Genomic DNA, 20,268 nt, shown 5'->3' with positions numbered 1-20,268 from the left:
ACCCCCCCCCCCCCCCCCCGCAAAATCGGACCTCTCATCTCTTTGCATAGAGAGAACGACAAACCTCAGTAGCCATAACCTGCACAAAACAAAGACCAAAAAGACATGACAATCAAAAAGAAAAAAAAAAGAAGAATATAGAGGAACGGTAACAGAGAGACAAAGGGGAAGGAAATTAAAATCAAAACAGAAAAGAGGAAGAAGGGGAACGACCAAAAAAGAGAAGATTTTCGGCTGAGGTACGTCAACTGCTCGTGAGGTTCTTTATTGTGGTTCCAAATTCATTTTTATCATTTTTTTGTCTGTTTGCTACTGGATGCACGAATTTCAACGCCGGTTTTCTTATTGTATATTCAAAGCCGAAAGTTAATCGAAAGTTGTAATTTCAGGTTCATCTCTTTCTTCCCTTTTCTTTCATGCCTAGAATTATGGTCGTTCTGAGATGAGGTTTCACGCCTTCATATTCTATATAAAATTAATTGAAATAAACTGTTGATTTAACTTGCCTAATACGAATAAGTGTGGGTTTATAAGTGATCCCAGATTTTGTTCCATACTACGTTGAATATGTTTCATACTACGTTGGGTTGTATTGTTATTTTAGTAAAATACTCGTTTTTTTGGTTGGTCCATTATCTTGATTTTGTGATAATTTTCCTTTCTGTTTCATTATTCTTTTTGGTATTTTAATTTATCCCAAAAATATTTTAACGAATGTTTGTGGTTGTGAATTTACGTATTTATGTTATGGACTTATTTTAACTCATGAGTTATATTAATTTTAGTGATTGGAGTTAAGATTAAGTAAAGAAAGAGCTTTAGGAAGTAATTGACTTAGACTCTTTAGGAGACCTTTCCTTCGCAAATACTGCAGTACGTCGGAATCTATCAAATTAGTCTTAATAAATCAAATTTTGTCCAAGTTTAAACTTCATAATTCCATAAATCCCGGCCTTACAACAATCCCAAATTAGTTTAGGACGATAATTATGAACGTCGTAGTTTGCTTCAGGCATAATTAATAAATCATCATGGCCATGGGTACGGTTCCCGTGGCATGGTCGCGATACATAAATCCCATTCGAGCGTGCATTTCACGTGACTCGACCTTATAATTCCAAACAATAATAAATTAGATATGTTATAAATCGCGGGTTGTATTTCATGTGATGCGGTTTGTAATGTGTACCAAAATAACATGTATATGACATCGTACCTTGTTCCAGAAAATAATTCCATAAACATTAAAAGAGGCTAAAAGGTAAAAAATGCACAACAGGTTTTAATTATGTATTAAATTAGATAATTAGGTCAATTATTAATAGTTGAGTGACCGTGCTAAAACTACGGAACCCGAAAATGCCTAACACATTCTCCCGGGTTAACAGAATTCCTTACCCGAATTTCTGTGTTTCGCGGACTGTAAAATCTATACTATAAAATACATAACTAGCTTTAATTAATTAAAATAAATAATATTATTTGGTGAAATTATTTTTTGGTATTTTTTCAAGATTATATAAAAATAAAAATAGATAAAATAGGTGAAAATAATATTACTACATTAAGTACTAATTAACCTTAAATTAAATAGACTTGAAACTATTTTTCTGTTTTTGATTTTTTTTAAATACTAAATAAAATAAAAATAAAAATAGTATATTAGAATTCTAGAAAAATTCAAATAACTCAAATAAATATATAAAATATGCAAAACTTCTAATATAGCTTGAAGACGTGGCGGGTCAAAAATTACATGTTTACAGCTGTTCCTCTTTGATTGGAAACACGAAGAGTTTTCAGACAAAGAACGATGAGACAGGTTTTTTGACCCAACCCTTATTTAGAGAGACCAAAACAAAAGAGAATGTGACTGAGCCCTGGTATCTGAGCTGCCTACATATCCTTAGCTATAAAGAAAACAGGCCACGTATAGGTCAGAAGTGAATGGAGTGATGGAGTATGTGAAGAGGACGAGGAAGTGGAATGAGATTCCGTCGAGGCTCTGGTCTGTGGTCCTATTATTACATCAAAATTAAAAATGAAAAAGATTAACTAAGCCTGTCAGCTATGAATTACAAGATTCCTATCTATAAGTCTTCCGAAGATAGATCTTGAGTTTTGAACGGTTCTTCATGCAGACTTTGATTTGAACCTTGATGCTTGTTAGCTGCAGGTGCTGATTCACTCTTCCACGGCTTTGATAACTAGGGATTCGAGTTCATTTTACACTCCTTTTTACTTGAGTTTTGGATTAAAAATGTATATAAATAGTCCCAAAGGCTTACATGTTGTACTTGTTTGCAGGGTTTGGTCAATAAAAAGTGACAAGTAGTAAAAACCAGCTCAAAAAGAAGTGAAACATGCACAAGTACCAAGAACAAGTCAAGGCACTGGTGCAACATAAAATCCACTATAGTCCCAAAGGACCCACCACGGCCGCAGACCATTTAGTGCGGTCCACGGTGGAAAAGTTCAGAGAGTTACACTTTTCGGCCTTCACCCAATGCGGTCCACAGAGGATTTCTTGCGGTCGCAGTAGCCTCTTCGCGGCCACAATCCATTTTGTGCGGTCCGCAAAGAGGGGGGTTCAGAGAGTTGGGAGTTTAAAGATAGAAGTCAATGCGGTCCGCGGTCTTTTTTGTGTGGATCGCAGTTGAAGCCACCGCGGCTGCGGTGAATTTTATGCGGCCCGCGATGGCCAGATTCAGAGAATGAATAATCAAGCCAAGAAGCCTCATCGCGGTCCGCAATGCATTTTATGCGGACCGCAGTACCTCCGTCAGGGGTATTTTTGTCCAGAAAATTCGGTCTAGTATAAATACTTTCTTTTCACATTTTAGGGCATCTTTTGTAATATGTTAGAGACCAGAGCACGTGAACAACATTTTAGTTCCATTTTAACTAATTTGTAGCTAGATTAAAACTGAATCTTCATTATCTTAGTTTGTAATAAAATCATATGGGTTATTCTTCATCCATTTCTCTGTTCTCGGCCACAGACCATTTAGTGCGGTCAGCGGTGGAAAAGTTCAGAAAGTTGCACTTTTGGGGCCTTCAACCAGTGCGGTCCGTGGAGGATTTCTTGCGGTCGCAGTAGCCTATTCGCGACCGCAATCCATTTTGTGTGGTCCGCGGGGATGGGGGTTCAGAGAGTTGGGAGTTTGAAGATAGAAGCCAATGTGGTCCGCGGTCCTTTTTGTGCGGATCGCAGTTGAGTAGCTAGACCCATTATGAGTAGTTAGACCTATTAGCTAGGGTTGTGGCTCAACCCTAGTGTGGGTATTTGATGGGTCTTTTGTTTTAAGGCTTAGATGTTTATGGGTAGTTGATATTTGGACTTATTTGTGTTTTTCATGTTGAATTAGTGGTTGCGAAGACTAATTTGTGTCTATTTGACTTGGGCGCTTCTTGAGAAAGAGAGCTTGAGTCTAGGAAAATCAGTCTAACAAGGAATTGGGGTGTAATCAAGAGATTGATGGCCCCAATTAAAGGGTTAAACCTAGAGATAGTAATACCCGACTTGAGCCTATATTGTTTGCATAATTTTGACACCCAATTGGTCTTGAGAAAGTCAATTAGGGCAAAGTCACTCAAGCTACCGAGAGGTATAGAGTGAGTAATTCCGTGCATTGGCTATATCGCAATCCCCAACATAAATTCTTTGCCTTAGGCTTTAGATCCCGTCATGTATTTATCTAGGAGAAAGTCACTTCCCTAGTGCCTCTTTAACTATTTAGGAAACCTTACAAGCAATCATTCTTAGTTTAATTTAGTAGCTCTTTATTATAAAAGTAGAAGTAACAAACAACAATAATGATTGAAAGTGTAATTAAGAGCACTACGCATTTCTGGTTTAGATAAGAATCCAATTCCCAATTCTAGCTCCCTGTGGATTCGATCCCGACCATCTCGGGTAAAATTTGCTTCGACCGCTCTCGCCACTTTGTAGTGGTGTAGGGTTGGCATCGATCACTTTTTGGCACCATTGTCGGGGAGCTAACAGTTTTGGCTATCTATCTAAATAGTATTGTGTACTATTTTTCTTTCCTTCTGTGTTACTAATTCGTGTGTGTCGCAAACTCAGGTACAAAGTGGCTGCAAACAATGTACCTCTTGGAGATCTTCCGCCGGGGGAGGAGGTAGATGACAATATTGATGATGAGGTTCCTATAGTATCTCAAGGACAATGGAGAGTCCACCAGGCCAATGAGAATGTTCCAGAACCTCCCCTCACCTCCAAGAGTGGCTCCTAGAGTGCTTCCCAACCAAGGATATGCTAGTGCAATTGTCCCACCTCAGATCCGGGTGGGCAATTTTCAAATTACAAATGTAATGCTGACTTTGTTAAAGCAACAAGGGTATTTCACGGGTGCTCCCCATCAGAATGCTTACAAACATCTCAAGGATTTCGTGGATTCCTATTGGGGGAGCAAGCAAACTAATGTGTCAGAGGATGTACTTCGGTTGAGATTATTCCCTTTCTCACTTAGAGGGAAGGCATTGGATTGGCTTGAACGACTTCTCAACCATTCTATCAGTACTTGGGATGAGTTGGCGGATAAATTCATTGCAAAGTTTTTCTCGCCGGGGCACATAGCAACTTTGAGGGATGAAATCTTAGCTTTCAAGCAGGAGCCCAACGAACCACTATATGAGATATGGGAGAGATACCGGACTATGGTAAAGGAATGTCCCACAAATGATGTGACTGAGGCAATGATACAACAGACTTTCTAACGGGGCATTAACACAACAAACCAATGCATAGTGAACCAACTCACCGGGGGCAATTTCATGAACACATTGTATGATGAGGCTAATGCTATATTGGATGAAATGGCTGACACGTCCTCCACTTGGCAAAGTAGAGCAAATGTGCCTCAGGGTGATCCCACGGTCATTCACTTGCACAAAGAACTTCATGATCATAGGCAGGCAATAGCAGAATTGACAACCACAATGAACCAGCTAGCAAAGGCACAATTACCGCAGGTTCAAACTCCACGACAAGTAAATGTTATGGAGGGTGTCAACATGTTAGTGAGCAAAAGAAGACAAAGAGGTTAATAAAACCAAGAGAGTTCGAATCAATTTGGCCAAGATAGTGGTGGGTTCCGAGATGATAGTTATGAAGAGCAGAATGAAGAAGTGCAATATGTGAACAATTATCAGGGCCAAAGGGGAAATTCTTCCAACCAACAACAATGGAGACCCCAAGGCAACTGGGCCAATCAACAACAACAAGGGAATAGTAATTGGGGGAACAACAACCAAAATTCCGATTGGGGCAACCAGAACAATAATCAGAACAATCAAGGTAATTGGAGTGGCAACAACAACAACAGGGGTGGAAACAACAATCTGGGTGGTTGGAACAATGGAAACCAAGGAAATAGGGGGCAAGGCTTTTAAAGGCCCCTAATGTATCAACAACCGAACAATCCACCCCCATTTCCATCCCAATGTCCTAGTTCTTCCAACAATAAAATGGGGAGAATTGAAATGATGTTTGAATAGATGATGAAAAAGAATGCGGACTCTGATGCTTAGTTGGCTTCCCACAACATTTCAATCAGAAACTAGGAGGTTCAATTAGGCCAAATCTCACAATCCTTGAATACTCGTCCTAAGGGGCCTCTACCTAGTGATATGGTAGTTAACCCCAAGGGTGGGAACAATTCCAGGCATGTTATGGCGGTAACTATAAGAAGTGGATGAGGTGGTGATGTGAATGCCTCCAAGAAAAAAGAAATTTTGAGTGATGAAGTTGAGTTGCAAGAAAATGAGATTCCTTTGGTGGTTGAGAATGTTATTGATAAGAACGTGAATGAGGAAGTAAGGATTTATATCCAAGATGCCTAGGTGGAAACTCAAAATGACGTGAACCCGTCTAGGGAACAAGTAATAGACATGCCGGACACGGTTGTTCCTAAAGCCAAGGCTCCTTTGCCAAGGCTCATTTGCCAAGGCCACCTCCACCCTATCATCAAAGGCTTGCGAAGCAAAAAAATGAGAATCACTTTGAGAAGTTTATTGACATGATGAAGAGCTTATCCATTAATGTGCCTTTGGCGGAGGCTCTAGAGCAAATGCCGGGTTATGCTAAATTCATGAATGACTTGATGACAAAGAAAAGATACATGGATTGTGAGACTATCAAGATGACCCACCAAGTTAGTGCAATAGTGTACTCAATGGCTCCGAAGCTAAAAGATCCCGGTGCTTTCACCATTCCTTGCACCATTGGGAGTGCAGACTTTGCAAAAGCTCTATGTAATTTGGGGGCAAGTATCAACTTGATGCCCTACTCAGTTTTCAACACTTTGGGTATTGGGTAACCGAGGCCGACTTCCATGAGATTGCAAATGGCGGATAGAATGATGAAGAGACTATTGGGTATAATTGATGATGTTCTTGTCTGGGTGGACAAATTTATCTCGCTGGCTGATTTTGTGATCTTGGATTGTGAGGTAGATTATGAAGTTCTGATCATATTGGGTAGACTTTTCCTTGCTACTGGGAAGGCCTTAGTTGATGTGGAAGCAGGGGAACTCACCTTTCGGGTGGATGATGAGAAAATGGTCTTTCATGTGTGCAAGTCAATGAAGCAGCTCAACAGTTCTGAAGTGTGCTATTTTGTGGACCTTGTCACAACATTGATAGTTCATGATACTAGTGCAATGATCAATGTGGAGGATCCTCTAGAGGCGGTATTGTTGAATCTTGATGTAAATGGGGATGAAGGCCGAATGGAGTGCGTGAGTGCTTTACATGGAATGAGCTCTTACTCTTATGAGCCTAGGAAACTCTCTTTGGATCTTGAGAATAGGAAGACTCCACCAACAAAGCCCTCAATCGAGGAACCTCCGGTGTTGGAGTTGAAGTCGTTGCCTCCACACCTCAGTATGAATTCTTAGGCTCTAGTTCAACTTTGCCAGTTATTCTTTCCTCTTGTCTTACTAACATGCATGTTGATGCCACATTGGCGGTTCTCCAAAAGCGGAAGAAGGAAATTGGATGGACCTTAGCTGATATTCGGGGGATAAGCCCCGCATTCTGTATGCACAAGATTATTCTGGAAGATGATGCAAAGCCCTCCTTGGAACATCAAAAGAGGTTGAACGAGGCAATGCAGGAAGTTGTGAAAAAGGAGGTGATCAAGTGGTTGGATGCCGGGGTTGTGTACCCCATCTCAGATATCTCTTGGACTTCGCCGGTGCAATGTGTACTGAAAAAGGGTGGCATGACCGTGGTTACCAATGCACAAAATTAGTTGATTCCTACCAGGACTGTCACCGGGTGGAGGGTGTGTGTAGACTACCAAGTTGAATAAAGTGACCCACAAGGATCACTTTCCATTGCATTTTCTTGATCAGATTCTAGATAAACTTACTGGGCGTGCCTTCTACTGTTTCTTGGATGGGTATTCTGGGTATAACCAAATCTTGATTGCTCCGGAAGATCAGGAGAAGACCACCTTTACTTGTCCATATGGTACCTTTGCCTTTTCTAGGATGCCTTTTGGGTTGTATAATGCACCGGCTACATTTCAACGGTGTATGATGGTCATTTTTACCGATATGGTAGAGGAAATTTTGGAGGTGTTCATGGACGACTTTAGTGTTGTGGGTGACTAATTTGATGAATGTTTGAAAAATCTTGATAGAGTGTTGGCCCATTACAAAGAAACCAATCTCGTTCTTAATTGGGAAAAATACCACTTCATGGTTGAGGAGGGCATAGTTCTTGGGCATAAAATTTCAAAGCATGGTATAGAGGTGGACAAAGCAAAAATTGATGTGATTTCAAGGCTCCTTCCCCCTACTTCTGTCAAGGGAGTTAGAAGTTTTCTTGGGCATGCGGGGTTCTATCGGAGATTTATCAAAGACTTTTCGAAGGTAGTGAATCCCTTGTGCAAGTTATTGGAAAAAGATACTAAGTTTGTGTTAAATGAGGGATGTATGCAAGCTTTTGAACTTCTCAAGCACAAGTTAACCACTACTCCTATTATCACTGCGCCCAATTGGAGCTTACCTTTTGAGCTCATGTGTGACGCGAGTGATGTTGTGGTTGGGCCGGTGTTGGGTCAAAGAGTGAATAAAATGTTTCATCCGGTGTACTACGTGAGCAAGATATGAATGATGCGTAAGCAAACTACACGGTGACTGAAAAAGGACTTTTGGCTATTGTGTTCGCAATGGAAAAATTTCAGCCGCATCCCATGGGTGCCAAAGTCATAGTTCATACCGATCATGCCGCACTACAGTACTAGATGACGAAGAAGGATTCCAAAGCTAGGCTGATGCAATGGGTCTTGTTACTTCAAGAGTTTGATTTGGAGATTGTGGACTGGAAGGGTAGTGAAAACCAAGTGGCGAACCACTTGTCCCGCTTGGAGGAGGAGGGGAGGCCTCGTGATGGCCTAGAGATCAATGATTCATTTCCTGAGGAGCAACTCCTTTCTGTGTCGGTGAATAGTGTGCCATGGTTTGCGGACGTGGCTAATTTCCTTGTGATTGGTATAAGCCCGTGTGAGCTCTCTTCTAACTAAGCTCTCTTCTAACTAAAGGAAGAAGCTCGAACGGGATAGTTTGGATTTCTATTGGGATGAGCCGTACTTGTTGAAGATCTTCACGGATTGTGTAATCCGAAGGTGTGCCCCAAAAGAGGAGCAACTGAGTATCTTAGAGGCTTGTCATTCCTCTCCCTATGGTGGTCATCACGGTGGGGCGAGGACCGCTTCGAAGGTTCTTATTTGTGGGTTTTTCTGGCCAACTTTGTACAAAGATGCAAGAGAACTTGTGAAGAGATGCAATGAATGTCAAAGAGTGGGTGGAATTTCGAAGAAAGATGAGATGCCTCTCAATACCATTCTTGAAGTTGATATTTTTGATGTATGGGACATTGATTTCATGGGCCTATTTGTTAGCTCGTGTGGGAACACATACATTCAAGTGGTAGTTTACTATGTTTCAAAGTGGGTTGAAGCCGCAGCTTTGCCTAACAATGAGGCCTGGAGTGTTGTTGTGTTTCTCAAGAAGAGCATTTTTACAAGGTTTGGCACTCCTCGAGCAATCATAAGTGATGGGGGTCTTATTTTGCAATAGAGCTTTTGACACTTTGCTTGCAAAGTATGGTGTCAATCACAAAGTTTCTACCCCTTATCATCCTCAGGCGAGTGGCCAAGTTGAAGTCTCAAACAGGGAAATCAAGAGTATATTATCAAACACGGTCAATGCAAATAGGACCGATTGGTCAAAGAAATTGGATGATGCTCTATGAGCTTATAGGACTGCTTACAAGACTCCGATTGGTATGTCTCCGTACCGGTTGGTGTTTGGGAAAGCTTGCCATCTACCAGTTGAGTTAGAGCACAAGGCCATGTGGGCTTTGAGGAAGCTGAATCTTGAATGGGATGTGATAGCAAATCTTCATGTGGAGCAGCTTAATGAACTTGATGAATTCCGATTCCACGCCTACTCCAGTTCGTCCTTGTATAAGGAAAAGATGAAGTACCTTCATGATAAATATGCTCGGGGCAAGGAGTTCAAAGTGGGTGATTTGGTTCTCTTGTTCAATTCTCGGTTACGTCTGTTTTCGAAAAAACTTAAGTCAAAATGGAGTGGACCTTTTAAAGTGGTGTTTGTGACTCCGTTTGGCGCACTTGACTTGGAAAACAAAAATGGAGAGGTCTTCAAGTTAATGGGCACAGGGTCAAGAACTACCTGGGAAAATTGATGACAACCACGTGGTGGCACTGCTCCATCTAAAATGATTTGATAGTAACCTGTGTTGTGCCGCGACATTAAATCAGGCGCTTCTTGGGAGGCAACCTATGTGTCTTTCTTTTTGTTTTTCTTTGATTTTCTTCTTAGTATAGGATTTGCTTTTTGTCTAACTGGTTGTGAGATGTGTGTAGGATTGTTTTGATGCAGTGCAGGACTTACCTGGAAAAATGATGCACTCTCTAAAGTTTGGACTGCGGTCGCAATGCATTTTCCGCGGCCGCAATGGCCTTGTTGAGGGGGAAAAATTTCATTGCGGTCCGCAGTGTTGATTGGTAAAAAGTGGGGGTTCTCTGAAGTTGTCACCGCGGCCGCATTGCATTTTTGCGGTCTGCGGTGCCCTAGCACGGTCGCAGAGCGTTTCATGCGGACTGCGGTGCCCTACTGCCTAATGCTTCATATGTTCAAGCACTGCGGACTGCGGTGCATTTCTTGCGGTCCGCGGTGGGTAGGTATAGTGGGTCCCAGGTTCCTTTTCTATAAATAGAACCTCAGGCCTTCATTTAAAACTTTTCGCTCATTCTCACTCTCAATAGTAAAAAAAAAGTACTGTTCATCCAAGCCCTAACTGCACAAATTCAAACTCTGTTTCTAAATCATCTGTGTTGCATCTCATTACTGGTAATTTTAATCTTTTCTTAGTTTTTAACCTTGTTTTAATTTCTTTTAATTAGTTAGTTGTATTTATTTTTCTTCCCTTTTTCTTTCAATTTTGTAGCGTTGGTTTACGTATTGATGCTTAGATTAGGGTTAATTAGTTAAAAATAGTGATTGAACACCTAGGGGATCAATAATATGTGAAAATTAGGCTAAATATGTGCAGAAAATTGAAACCCTAGGTTGTGTTGCTGGGTTAAACTTACCGCGACCGCAATGGTTTTTCGGTGGTCCGTGGTGCCTCTTTGCGGACCGCAATGCCATTTTGTGCGGACCACAGTGGTAAAACTTCAGAGAGTGAAGGTTTGAGGACCGCATCCGCGGTGGATTTTTTGCGGCCCGCGGTGCCTTACCGCGACCGCACTACAATTTTTGCAGTCCGCGGTGGCCTTTATCAGAGAGTGGGTATTCTGACTCCCACCTCAATGCGGACCGCGGTACCATTTTGTGCAGTCCGCGGTGGTCCCTTTGCGGCTGCACTACATTTTATGTGGTCCGCAGGCTGCTGTTTGCAACTATTTTCTTCTCTGTCTGCAATTACTTTCTTCTCTGATTCTTTTGATATTGTGATACTAACAAGCTTTAACTGAATTTCACTTGCAAAAAATGGTTAAATTACGAGGCAGTGGTGGAAAACAAAAGGGAAAAGGAGAGTCCTCCCGGGGTAGGGGACAAGGCATGATCAGATTGACCCCCAAGTCCAGCAGGCAATCAAGGACACTAGGAAGTCAATAAAGGCTACGGATAGAGCTGCTTCCCATTAGTATTTGCCCTCCCGAGAGGCATCCGACTCCAAGTCAGTGCCGGAGTATGTTCCTAACTAGTCGGAAAGGTGAAGATTGAGAGATACACCTCCGGGCACTCCTACTGCTCAAGCTTCAGTTGCAATTTCTTCTGAGTCGTCTGAGGGCTCAGCTGAGAGCGGTGATGATGTTTCTTCTATCTCACCTACAGCTTCAACACCCGGTGAGGATCCCATAGAAGAAGATGAAGGAGGGGGTGTGCCTCAAATAGGGGGGTGGAGAGAACTAGAAAGTTGGAGGCTTGGCAAGATAGATTTGTCAGTGAGCTTGCTTACCACAAATTCCGAGAATGGTGGCCCGAGAGGAAGTTGATACTTGAACGAAGATTCATTGACAAGGATCTTCTGCCTCACAACCCAAATGTGCAGAGGCAATTCAGAGAGAGGCCAGGCTGGGACTATTTCACAAGCAACGTTGAGGATGCAAATGAGCACTTAGTCAAGGATTTCTACACTAATTCTTCCCACATCAAAAAGGAAACTAAAGTGACTAAGGTGCGAAACTTGACAATGAAGTTTGATGGCCAGACAATCATTGAATACCTGGGCTTTCTGGAGGAGGATGAAACTTCATAATTAGAAAAGGTAGCATTGGGGGAGGATGCCCGTCCGTGGTTAGAAGAGTACTTAGCAATCCCAGGTACTACCCCAGCATGGTTGATAATGGGAGTCAAAATTTTGAGGAGAACCCTGAACTTGGAGGCAAAAGGATGGGAGAGATTTGTTTGCAGCAGGCTAGACCCCACCACTCATGAGAACTCTCTTCCTATCTCCCGGGCAATTTTGGTAGCTTCTATCATGGCGGGGTACCCGATCAACATCGGGAATGTTATGTCCAGGGTAATCATGCGGGTGGTCAATGAAGGTGATAGACCATACCCCTTCCCATATTTCCTGACTATGTACTTTGAGGATCAGGATGTAGAAAAAAGGAGATTCGATGTGAAGGTGAAACCGAAGGCACCCTTTTCCTGGTATAGCCTCAAGGGTGTTGATAACCCCAAAGACCCTAAAGGCAAAGCCACTGCCTCTACTGGCCAGTCTGAAGAGTCAGTAGTAGTAGTAGTTTCTTCTCAGCCTCCCTCAGCCATACCAGAGACTGCCCCAGGACCCTCTACTTCCACTGCCCCAGATATCCCCTAATCTTCAGCCTACCTATTGAATGCCCATCGTTTGAGCCAAACACTTGCCAGTATTAACAACTGGATACAGGCAGCCACTTCTAAGTTGTTTGTGCTTTCTACCTCAGTGGTAGCCTAGTCTGTACCCCTTCAGCCACAGGTTCCACAGTCAGTGGAGGATACTCTCAAGGAGCTTCTGGACAACCAGAAGAAGCTCCTGGAGAACCACCAATTAATATTGTAGGTTGTAGGTTCTCATGGCAAAGCATTGAAGGAGTTGACGAAGGAAACAAAGAAGTTGAGAAAGAGTCGAGCATCAAAGGAGTCTGTGAAGGAGTTGAGGGTGGAAGTAGATAAAATGAAGGCTGATCAATTTCCCTTAGAGCTATTATTGCATGACCCAATTCTAGCAGCCCAGCCTGAGCTGGAGCAGGAGTTAGAGAGGGCACCAAAGAGGAGAAGGATGATCCCCCGTACTGATGATGAAGTGATTGAGTTAACAGACCCCCATGATGGTTCCTCCAGCTAGCCCCAAGTCCCAGTGCAGGCCCGGGACCCAGTTCAGGCTTAGGTCCCAGTGCAGACATAGGTTACAGAGATCCAGTCATAGGTTCCTGAGCAGTCCGAGGACCCAGGGACCCAGGCTCATGATCCTATGAAGACAAAGGACCAATATGGAGTTTTCTTTACTCTCTATCTTATTTTGAGCTATTTTTGGTTAGTTAGCATTGAGGACAATGCTAGCTTTCATTTGAGGGGATAGCCCTATTTGGATGATATGGTGTTGTAAATATAATACTATTTTCTTTTTATTATGCTTTGATTTTCACTTTTAGTATGTACATAATTTACCATTTTATTTCACTTTTCATACTTTGCAACTTTGATTTGTATATAAAGTTACTTTCTGATATATATATTTATTCCCCCTTCTGTATATTCATCTAAATCCCCTCTTGTACATATTCATTCTACTTTCCACATTTTTTCTTTCATAGCTTCTTATTTCATTTTGATAGCTTCTTAGTTTGAGTTTTGCATTCAATAAGCCTTTGGTTTTCTTAATGTCACGATTCTTTCCAAAGGTAGAATTTATGTGAACCGGGTGGCTCTTCCCGATGATGGATGGCATGACAACCTTCTTAAGGGTTTGAGTCTGTTTTCTTTTTGCTTTTTATGTAAATAGTAGCTAGTGAGTAATGGTGCCTCAAACAAAGCTTCACTTGGGCCTAACACATTTGCCTTTGATCTTATGGTCAAAAACAAATTGTTGTGTATATAATGGTGAAAGTTGTGACCTTGAGACCCTTGTGTTGGTCGATAATCATCAAGTGGTTGTTCGGGACCATTGTGGTTCTCAAATATTAGCTAAGGTTGTTGTGGTCCCCCGACTCTATCTCTTTAGTAATCCTACAGCTTGTGTGGTGAGAATTTGAATTGCAAGTCCAAGTCCCGTGCTATTAGTCTAGAACTTGCCCTGAATGTTTGTCTAGGTGAAATCCTAAGTGTATTTTGAATTGAGAAGTGATTATAGGCTCTCCTTGATTCGAATGTTATCTTGAAAAGATCCATAGCCTACCAATGATAATATCCCTAGTCAACCCTTTTGAGCCATAGAACTTTTTCTTTCAAAGACCATGATACAAGCCTTTACCCGTTCTAAAAAGACTCTCTCTTGGCACCCGATCTTTCCTTAGCACAAGTCAAAAACATAAGTTTGGGGGGAGAGACGAGGAGTGCATCAAAGTGGTAAAAGGTACAAAATGAAGAAAAGAAAAGGCAGTGAAAAAGAAAGAAAATCAAAAAGTCAAAAAGAATGATCAATGTAGAAAAAATGAAGGGATTCAATAAAAGTAAAGAGATGAAAGGTGTGGAAAGTTTAGAAAGGAGAAAAGGGTTTGAAATGAATAAGAAAGAGTGACAATTAGGGGATTTGGATTGGCCTTTAAAAAGTAGCTTTTAAGCTAAAAGCCAAAAGCCATAAGTTGATAATATCCAAATTTGGCTTTTGGCTTATTTTTGTACTTTATATGCCTAAAAGTAAGTGCTTTTAAGTCCTTTTTATTATTGCCAAACACCCCACAAACTAGAAAAGTATTTAAAAGCCAATAATCACTTAAAATAAGCAAATCCAAACACCCTAAATGTGTCTCTATAACCCCCTAAGAAAGAAGTGAATGACTTAAAAAGTCAAGAGAATGTGTGACAAAATGAAGCAAATGAAGTGCTTAAGGGAAGATGGAACCTACTTAGACCATATATTTCCTACCCTGAACCAAAAGCCTTCACTATATCTCCATAAAAGCCCTATATGATCTTGAGTTGAATGAAGCTTACATTAGTGGTGACTCACATAAGGGGCAAGCTTATGGTACTTAGAGCCAGACTTGTGACCTTTTTTTGAGAGAGATGAGTGTGTTTTCCACAATCCTCATTCTGAGCGCTACAATCTGAAAGTGAGCTTTGCTTAAAGGAGAATGATGAGTATGAGTTTGGATTCCATAATGACCAAAGTAGTAGAAAGAGTTTACTTGATGGGTTGAGTCAAATCTTAATACTCTTGTGTCGCACTAAAACTATGGTATTTAAAAGGTTGAATATTGTTAATGATTCATTTGATTTGAGGGCACTTGTTAGTCCCAATTGATGCTAGATGAGGTCACTTTAGGTCAGCTGAATTTTCTTTGTTTTATCCCTAAGGAGGTGGGAATTATTTTGTTTGCTTGAGGACAAGCAAAAGCTTAAGTTTGGGGGAGTTGATAACTAGGGATTTGAGTTCATTTTACACTACTTTTTACTTGAGTTTTGGATTAAAAATGTATACAAATAGTCCCAAAGGCTTACGTATTGTACTTGTTTGCAGGGTTTGGTAATAAAAAGTGATAAGTAGTCAAAACCAGCTCAAAAAGGAGTGAAACATGCACAAGTACCAAGAACAAGTCAAGGCACTGCTGCAACATAAAATCCACTGCAGTCGCAAAAGACCCACCTCGGCCACAGACCATTTAGTGCGGTCCACGGTGGAAACATTTAGAGAGTTGCACTTTTGGGGCCTTCAACCAGTGCGGTCCGTGGAGGATTTCTTGCGGTCGTAGTAGCCTATTCGAGACCGCAATCCATTTTGTGTGGTCCGCGGGGATGGGGGTTCATAGAGTTGGGAGTTTGAAGATAGAAGCCAATGCGGTCCACGGTCTTTTTTGTGAGGATTTCAGTTGAGTAGCTAGACCTCATTAGCTAGGGTTGTGGCTCAACCCAAGTGTGGGTATTTGATGGGTCTATTGTTTTAAGGTTTAGATGTTTATGGGTGTTTGATATTTGGACTGATTTGTGTTTTCCATGTTGAATTAGTGGTTGCAAACACTAATTTGTGCCTATTTGACTTGGGCTCTTCTTGAGAAAGAGAGCTTGAGTCTAGGAAAATCAGTCCAACAAGGAATTGGGGTGTAATCAAGAGATTGATGGCCCCAATTAAAGGGTTAAACCTAGAGATAGTAATACCCGACTTGAGCCTATATTGCTTGCACAATTTTGACACCCAATTGGTCTTGAGAAAGTCAATTAGGGCAAAGTCACTCAAGCTACCGAGAGGCATAGAGTGAGTAATTTTGTGCATTGGCTATATCGCAATCTCCAACATAACTTCTTTGCCTTAGGCTTTAGATCCCGTCAAGTATTCATCTAGGAGAAAGTCACTTCCCTAGTGCCTCTTTAACTATTTAGGAAACCTTACAAGCAATAATTCTTAGTTTAACTTAGTATCTCTTTAGTATAAAAGTAGAAGTAACAAACAACAATTATGATTGGAAGTGTAATTAAGAGCACTACGCATTTCTGGTTTAGATAGGAATCCAATTCCCAATTCTAGCTCCCTGTGGATTCGATCCTGACCATCTCGGGTAAAAGATACTTCTACTGCTCTCACCACTTAGTGGTGTAGGGTTGGCATTGATCAGGCTTCTTCGGATCAAAACGGGACACGCCGTGCTCGTGACTTCAGCCACGTCTTGAGCAGTTCGCATCTTTTTTTTTGCTTCTGCATTTTGGATTCACTTTTTTTCTTTTCTTTTATTCTAGATTGAGACTACTTCTGTTGGTCATCTCGAACTGTTGACTTGCATTCTTGTCGCGGGCTTCTGCTACTTCTAACTTGAATTGAATTCTGAAATGACTTCCCTCGTTCCCCAGGTGGGCACCTGCTACTGACTTGAAACTTGTAATAATTTCGAAAAGAATTCCCTCGTTCTCCAGGTGGGTGCCTGCAATCAAAACAACAAAACAAACAAAATTTTCTGCCCCAGTTTGCACTCGAAAGATTTGTGAGTTGTTAGCAAAACTATAAACCATTTATGCTATTGATGCAATGATGAAATTAAACTAAAGACTTGACTGGGATGTGCATCTCCTGTGAGTAAACCGAAGAAAATTTAACTAGCAAATGCATCTACTAACAATAAAACCTAAATGACCCCATTAGGAAGTGCGTCTCCTACAGGTAAAACTTGAATGAACCAAACTAGGAAGTGCGTCTCCTAAGGGTAAAATCTCAATTTAGGGAGTGCGTCTCCTAAAAGAATAACTTGAAAGACCTTGATTAGGAAGTACATCTCCTACGGATGAAACTTGAATGAACCAAACTAGGAAGTGCGTCTCCTAGGGGTAAAATCTCAATTTAAGAAGTGCATCTCCTGAAATTATATTTTGAAAGACTCAGACTTGGAAGTGCGTCTCCTGGGGCTGAACTTAAATGATCAAAACTAGGAAGTGCATCTCCTGGGGGTGAAATCTCAATTTAGAAAGTGCGTCTCCTAAAAGTATATCCTGAAAGACCCAGAATAGGAAGTACGTCTCCTAGGAGTGAAACTTGAATGAACCAAACTAGGATGTGCGTCTCCTAGGGCAGAACTTAAATGACCCAAACTAGGAAGTGCATCTCATAGGGGTGATATCTCAATGTAGGAAGTGTGTCTCCTAAAAATATATAACCTGAAATACCTAGACTAGGAAGTGTGTCTCCTAGGGGTAAAACTTGAATTAACCAAACTAGGAAGTGCATCTCCTAGGGATAAAACTCAATTTAGGAAGTGTGTCTCCTAAAACAAAATATAACCAGAAATACCCAGACTAGGAAATGCGTCTCCTAGGGGTGAAACTTCAATAACTCAAACTAGGACGTGCATCTCCTAGGAATGAATTTAAATGACCAAAGCTAGGAAATGTGTCTCCTAAAAAGTATAATCTGAAAGATCCCTACTAGGAAGTGCGTCTCCCAATGGGTAAAACTTTAATGATTTCAACTAGGACGTGCGTCTCCTAGAGATAAATCTAAATGACCAAAACTAAGAAGTGCGTCTCCTAGGGGTGGAATTTCAATTTAGGAAGTGCGTCTCCTGATAGAAAATATAACTTGAAAGACCCACACTAGGAAGTGCTTCTCCTAGGGGTGATGTGTGATCTTCTCAATAGCCTTTGCGTAAGCAGAATTGGGGCATTACATCTGAAAAATTCAAGCTTCCAAGCTTTGATATGAACATACCTTTTATTCCTATTTCAGACAAAGAAAGCTTGTGAGTTTAAAACACGGTGGTTAGTTTGTGGCCTTGACCTTGAAGGCGGCTGCTTCTACACTTGTCATGGTAACTTTAATTTCACTTGGAAGACCTTGCATGTTATCGACTAACCATTTTATTTCAAACCTTATCACAGAAAACACCTCTGATCCATTTGAGCCTAATATCCTCTATCTGTTGCATTTTTCTCATGAATTGACATTTACCGAACCTTTGCATTTCACATGAATCCCAAAGCGCGTTGATTGTTACCAACTCAGTGCACATACTATTTTTTCCTGACTTATGCTACTTTGATGTGCTAGCCATATTCCGTTTTGTGCAATTGGAAAGTTGGTAGCAAATTTTGACATCATTTCTCACTTGTTCTGACCGAACAGACTCAAGAAGAGGAAGTAAACAAAACAAAAGGAACAGAGTAAAGGACAATGGAAAGAGATGATACCTAACAAGAAAATTACAAAGTAGAAACTTATCAGATGTGGATACCAACTCTAATGACCATGACATGCACCTTTGGATTAAGTGGCCTAATCTGCCAAGAAAGTCTAATTTTCAACTCTTGTTGTACCTTCGAGTCGTGAAACTGGGCTTTAATGCTCTGATTAAACTATCTGATTCACGATCCTTATTCAACTTGTAGTGCCTGAAGGGTTTTCGCCATCAGGCCTCTCTCATTTTTCTTTCTCTCAACTCACCGTCGCCTTATGGTGCCTGTGAAAGTTTTCACCGATAAGACTCTCGCATTTTTCTTGTTTTCTTATTTTCTCTGATTTTGCAGATGACAAGGCATTAACCACGATAGAAATATCATATGCTCTTGGCATGTTTGACCTGGCACTCTCAAAGATTATCTGGGAGGTAATCCATTCTAAAAACTTTGCCCCAATTTCTAAAATAAGGGAAGTTGATTCTTTTTTTTTCTTTTTTCTTTTTGAGATGGAATTTCTAAGAAAACGACCTCACTCTCGACTCCGTGGGATTATGAAATATTTTATTTGGCGCAACCGAACCTTAAGACTGCCTACGTATCTTGTGGTGACAAGAATCAGGTCGAACGTAGTTCAAAAGAATATTTTTTGTTACTAATTTTCTTTTTCTTTTTTTTTTGAATTTTCCTTTTGGAATAAACTTTCTAAAACAAACCTACGGGGACATGAGCTTTTTTTTATGACTCTAACTTGATTCCAAAAGAGGGGAGGTCAAGAAAATTAGCATAGGCTCAAAAGGGGTACGGAATGGTAAAAGTGTTTGGGTAGCTGAAAGAAGGTCTCCCAATCCCAGAAAATGCCAAGTATAACACATGCAACTTGAGAATGAAAAAGAAGATCATGCACAATATTTCTTTTGCAGCTTCGGCATTGATATCACTGATATGCCTTCCACTTTTCTTTAGTGCCTTGTCAAGTACAGAACTCTCGTTGGGTAATTTCTTCTTCACAATGGATGCCCTCCGTCTGTTCGGAGCAAACTCCCTTGGCTTTATCTTGTTACTTGAGATGCACTTGAACTCAAAGTTGCTCGCTTCAAATTGTGGGGACGCACTCTCTTGTAACAAATTCTTGTCGTCCTATTAGCTTCCCAAACTATCTGCCCCAGTTCACACAATTCGGGCTTTAAGTGATCTCAAAATGCCTTTACTTATTTCCCTCAAATGTTCATCTTCAAAACTTGTTTCATTGCTCCATGATTAGACTAACTTTTAAGACCAGGCTATGAATTACGCGTACATGTCATGTCACTAGAGTCAGCATGAAAAGAACTATAAAAGGGAAAGGAAAACTAAACGAAAACTAACTAGAAATAACAGAAAATAGGAAATTGCATTAGACAGATGCTGAAAGGGTTTGAACAACAAAACAAGCAAAATATACGGGGGTTACAACCCTGGAAAAACCTAGATAACACTAAACGGGCTACTACGACTAAATAAACTAGGCAAAATAAAAGGATAGAAGGGTTTGAGTCACAAGACAATATCCTAATTACAACCCTAAAATAACCCGGACAACAGAAATGACAACAAAATAAACCATCAGGACTCCTCCCGGCTAACCAAGAAAGGAGCGTCTTTCCAATTACCAAGCTCGACATCTTAGCCACTGAGTTCCACATTAATATTACCAAGACCATTACCAATTTAAATATCATTAACATCAGTCAGCAAGTTCCCAAGAGGATTCTCATACTCCCTGTCACCACGCATCATCCCCACAAAGTGTGCATCATCATGTGCAGGTAAAGGATTCTGCGCGATATTATGGGTGTCACTGTCCTGGATCACAATTATCCCTTCTTGAATCATTCTTTCTATTTCCCTTTTCAAAGTATGA

The 20,268-nt window shown here is 40.9% G+C and overlaps 1 long non-coding RNA gene across 1 annotated transcript; it reads left to right on the top strand.

Annotated features, from left to right (window-relative positions):
- Positions 1 to 20: 20 nt before the first annotated feature.
- LOC142174719 (uncharacterized) lies at positions 21 to 2,981 on the top strand. Its single transcript, XR_012703753.1, has 2 exons — positions 21 to 239; positions 2,308 to 2,981. It is a non-coding gene; the product is annotated as an uncharacterized LOC142174719 (long non-coding RNA).
- Positions 2,982 to 20,268: the final 17,287 nt, after the last annotated feature.

This window comes from Nicotiana tabacum, chromosome 20 (genome assembly GCF_000715075.1).
Source record: "Nicotiana tabacum cultivar K326 chromosome 20, ASM71507v2, whole genome shotgun sequence".
Taxonomy (NCBI): Eukaryota; Viridiplantae; Streptophyta; class Magnoliopsida; order Solanales; family Solanaceae; genus Nicotiana; species Nicotiana tabacum.
This window is presented reverse-complemented; position numbering and strand designations above follow the sequence as displayed.